Below are 5485 nucleotides of genomic sequence, written 5' to 3'. Positions count from 1 at the left end.
AAATTTTACACACCTCTAGAGTGGTTAGTAGATTGTCCTGTTCGTCAGTTCGTAGCGCACCCACTCCGGTCTGCACGTGCCAGGCTCATCCTTTCGTTTGGCGGCGGGTAACCGCAGGTTGTTTCTTCATTAGACAAACACTATTCGTTAGAATTGTGTTTTCTATTGAAAAAAACAACCGGAGCAGTCCTTCACCGGGCTATGTTTTGCATGGTTGGCCGCAATCGAAATGTGTCTGTGATTGCTGTAGAAGACTAGACCAGGAAAAAATCGGTGAGTGCTACCAAAACACAATAACCTCCTCCCGATTGGGGCGGGGGCGCTTGTAGCCACACCTATTAGTTTTTTTTTGCGTTTGTTAAGAAAATTACTACGCGCATTGTTATAAAGCTTTGTATGATAGATCAATTTCAGCGGCATGGTTGGACCTCTATGTAGGCACACACCTGACACCGGCGACAACGGCTGCGCCGATTGCGCTTAAATCTTCATTCATGCGGCTACATACGGAAGAGGGGGCACTGCGGCGCAACATGCTTTCAGGCGTTTGACACTTCTGCGTCATCTAGCGAGTAAAACGGAATGTTTGGATTGAAAATGCCAGACGCATTTACCACACTCGATAATCGTCCTCAAAAGCTTCAGTTTCGTGCGAGTCATCAGTTCTAAAGAGATAGTGGTTATCCCGGATCCCTCATTACTCCGCCATTCATTTAGGCGGTTATATACAATAGAGCCAGCATTGCGGCACAGCATACATTCAGGCGTTTGACGCTTCTGCCATCTAGCGAGTAAAAAGGAATGTGAGGTGTTTTCGGCTGATATAGATCCGTTGAATCATCAATATTAAACTCGATATTCGGCACAAGTCACTGACTCTGATTCGAATGGTGACGTCGACGGCGACCGTGACGTCACCATTGCGTCAATATTGATTAACCCTCGCCCGCACATGCCATTTTCCCATCCTGGAACGCACATTGGGGGGGTTGCCAACCCCCCCCCCCCGCGCCATTTCGTTCCTGTTGGAGATAGAGCTTAGCGGTAAAGACCAAAAAGATTCTTTGGGAAGAGACAAATCCAATGGTACCCAGTTTTACCTTCTCAGGTCAGTCATTGGCCTTCCAGGTCAGGTCAAACTAAAAAATGTTGCTGTTTTGGGTCTCCGTTGGATACCAAGTGCGCTGCTTATTATATACCGATGACGATGCCGTTTTCTGGTGCCAAGCCAGCTAGAACCTCTTTCCCACACTACCCGACCAGGTTTTTGCTGCTGAGGTCATTTCAGGTCAAGTTAGGTCAAGGTCAGTTATATGTGTTTGTATGTCTGTGTGTCTGTGTGTATACTGATGTGTGCACCGAATGTTTATGTGTCCATATTACATGAAATCATGATCTGAGAAGCTTTTACCAAAAATGCAGTCAAAAAACTTCACAAAAAGTAAATTCCGCTTGCCTAAAACGCAATTATCTTAGATGACCTAGGTTGACCTTGACCCTGACCTTGACATATGTACATCGTCGAACAACATGTTCCATGATAGGTGGGAGATAAGACTGGCAAAAAAGGCCGAAATCAAGGTGTCAAAAGCTCACAAGGCCCATAGCCAACGCAAGATGTTGGGAATTGGCCATTTGGGTCATGACATGACCTGAAAAAACAAGGCCATATCTCCAAAACCAAAAACCACAGAAACTTGAAATTTTCAGTGGACATCAAGAAAGGATAGAGGAGCAGCTATACGAAAAATCAGCCTTCTAGCTCAAACAATGTTGAGTGCAGAGCAGAAAGACTACCTGGGGGGTGGCACCCCCCCCCCCCCCATGTGCGGTCATCTAGCGAGTAAAACGGAGTTACGGAATGTTTGACTAAAATGCCAGACGCATTAACCACACTCGGTAATCGTCCTCAAAAGCTTCAGTTTCGTGCGAGTCATTAGTTCTAAAGAGATAATGGTTTTCCCGTATCCCTCATTACTCCGCCATTGATTTAGGCGGTTATATACAATAGAGCCGGCATTGCGGCACAGCATACATTCAGGCGTTTGTCGCTTCTGCCATCTAGCGAGTAAAAAGGAATGTAAGGTGTTTTCGGCTGATATACAGATCCGTTGAAGCATCAATATTAAACTTGATATTCGGCACAAGTCAATGACTCTGATTCGAATGGTGACGTCGACGGCGACCGTGACGTCACCATTGCGTCAATATTGATAAACCCTCGCCAGCAGAGGGGCAGCACCCGCCTCTTCCCATAGGGTTTTTCGTGATAGCTTGGGACACGCCGGCGACAAAGTGCTGAAACTTGGAAAACCTGATCTATGATTCAAGCCGGATCTTATGACACCGACCGCATTTTCTGGTTAGGTAAGGTCACTGACCTAATGTGCCACGATTGGGGTGCAACTGCACGTGCCCACGTACAGGGTGACGCTTCCAGATCTCGAGAACGGCCGGGCCTATTGTGCTCAGAGTTGGCACACTACTAGAGACCGCGTAGTAGGGTGCCTTGCACAGGTCAGCTAGGCCCCAGGCTGCACGTGCGCACGTGCAGGGTGACGCTTCCAGATCTCAGGAACGGCTGGGCCGATTGCATTCAAATTCGGCAAACCTTTAGAGACCGGTTAGTAGGGTGCTGTGCACAGGTCAGTTAGTATGTACATTGTACATATATTCATGTGTCACGGTTGGGGTGCAACTGCACGTGCGCACGTGTAGGGGTCGCTTCCAGATCTTGGAAACGGCTGGGCCGATTGAGTTTAAATTCGGTACACCGCTAGAGACCGGCAACTAGGGTGCCGCGCACAAGTCAGTTTGGACCCAGCTTGCACGTGCGCACGTGAAGGGTGCCGCTTCCAGATCTCGAAAACGGCCGGGCCGATTGCACTCAAATTTGGCACACCGCTAGAGACCGGTTAGTAGAGTGCCGTGCACGTTAGCTCGTAACACACCCACACCGGTCTGCACGTGCAAGGCTCATCCTCTCGTTTGGCGGCGGGCGTTTTTGCGGCGTTACAGAGGTGCTTGCTCAAACAACCTGCGGTCCCGCGATGCGGAGCCCAGCATCGCAGATGCTGTAAAAGCTTCTCAGATCATGATTTCATGTAATATGGACACATAAACATTCGGTGCATTCGGTTTACATTCATGATTTCATGTAATATGGACACATAAACATTCGGTAAACATTCGGTTTTTGCGGCGTTACAGAGGTGCTTGCTCAAACTTGGGTCCCGCGATGCGGAGCCCAGCATCGCAGATGCTGTAAAAGCTTCTCAGATCATGATTTCATGTAATATGGACACATAAACATTCGGTGCATTCGGTTTACATTCATGATTTCATGTAATATGGACACATAAACATTCGGTAAACATTCGGTTTTTGCGGCGTTACAGAGGTGCTTGCTCAAACAACCTGCGGTCCCGCGATGCGGAGCCCAGCATCGCAGATGCTGGGTAACCGCAGGTTGTTTGAAAAGACAAACACTATTCGTTAGAATTGTGTTTTTCTATTGAAAAACAACCGGAGCGGTCCTTCTCCGGGCTATGTTTGCAAAGTTGGCCTGAGATTGGGGCAACTTGGTCGCAGCCTAGAGTTTTGCGTTTAGGATCGTAAAAATTTCAGGGTATAGACTTTTGCAGGTGATCTACCTGATGGTACCGGTCGCTACTCGCAACAAAAATCATTGCGCGTGACACGTGCGATTACATTTTCCCCATGTTAAGTCAACGGGGTTTTGGACACTTTTTGCGCGATCGCCAATGGCGGGAAAACGAGCCAAGAAGGAGGTGGTTTTCTTCCCAGCATTTTATGGCAAACACGTTCTGGTACACGCCAGTGTGCGCCGTACACCCGTCAGAATTCGTTAACTTGAGTTGCACGAGTTTGAAGTTGAACTTTTTTCGCTCCCCATGTTAAGTCAATGGGCGTTTTTGCAGAGGCATTTTCATTCGCTCATTGTACAAAATTATATGATACGATTTTGTTTAAACTTTCAGGACTTGTTGAGAAAAGACCATAGAATATGTTGTTATGCTTAGTTAAGCTGTCAGAATTCGTTTGTTCTTTTTGAGCTCGTTTAAAGAAGAATTTTTTTAACATGCAAAGTCAATGGGAGCGTCTTTGCTGCTTTATAACTTTTTACGTTATAGATATATTTAAGTGAAAAGTTGATATTTTATACAACTTTTGATGCTCTTTCCAATGATATATACAACTTCATTGCACGTGGTGCCGTTTTTGAGAAATATAGTAAAAAAGCACGACATTACCGAGATTTGAGCTCAGACCTATATCGTTACGGTGTCAGGCGGACACGAGGACAGGTGGCGCCGCCGCCGCCCGCATAGCGGCGGGAATGTGAACTAACCTGTTTACCATCTATGGTATGGTACACTCGGGGGCAGATTGATGTTCCACCACTCCCTACCCATCGGGCTCCCATGGCTCAGCACTGGCTGCTGTCAGTGGCAGGACTGGCAGCACTGGCATTGGCAGGCAGTGCTGAGCAGTGCTGAGGGGCAGGCAACACTGGCAGCAGCCACTACTGATCCATGGGAGCCCGATGGGTAGGGAGTGGTGGAACATCAATCTGCCCCCGAGTGTACCATCGGGGGACCGGCCGCCGTCGGCACCATTTCGGGACTTTGCATCGCAATAAAAGGCTTATTTACAATTGAAAATGGACTAGCGAGAGTCGTTATGTAATCAGAATTTGATGCTCTACAAAACTAGGCTATTTTCATTGTGATGGCATCACAGACTACACCGCTAACCCCAATAAAGCAGATTTATGTCGCGTCATCGATGATTACATATAATGTTTCTTTGATATATATGTAGTCGGGTCTTTCAGCTGCGTCCCCCCCCTCCCTCGCCGCGCCGGCGGGTCGGCCATCCGCGGCTTGCCGCCCGCCGGCTGCTGGCCGGTCAGCTGGCCGGTCAGCTGGTCGCTCGCGGCTGTCGGTGCAGTGCGGGATGCCTACTTGCGGGGGGCCGTCGTGGCGGCGGCCCGGGTGGACTGGGCGAGCAGTGAGTTGGGGAGCGCTGCGCTGTCGGTGCTCTAGTTTGTATTGCGTTCGCATGATACGGCTTGAGCCAATACAGAGTGAACTGATTGAGCTGAGCAAGTCTTTATATACATTGAAAAGTAAAGCACTTTTTACTGCATCTACGGTGAGATGCTAGATAAAATTTATGGTCTACCTAATGGTACCCATTACTTAACAATTAAGTGAATCATTTCGTCGCTAAACTCTCGTAAATTCGTATGTCCGCCTCACTATGGAGTTTGGACCGTAACGTATGGCCTTTGCTCAGACAGTATACGAACAGGAGACGGGGATACCTCCCATAGAAGGATGCGACACGATTTTACTGCTAAATAGCGGCCGGCCGCCGTGGGGACGTTTTTGTACGACTTATATCTCGGCAACCACTGGGCTGATATAACCGCAGGTTGTTTGAAAAGACAAACACTATT

The sequence above is a fragment of the Amphibalanus amphitrite genome, unplaced genomic scaffold, assembly GCF_019059575.1.
Source record: "Amphibalanus amphitrite isolate SeventyFive unplaced genomic scaffold, NRLGWU_Aamphi_draft 001444F_arrow, whole genome shotgun sequence".
Taxonomy (NCBI): domain Eukaryota; kingdom Metazoa; phylum Arthropoda; class Thecostraca; order Balanomorpha; family Balanidae; genus Amphibalanus; species Amphibalanus amphitrite.
Note: the sequence above shows the minus strand (reverse complement) of the source record.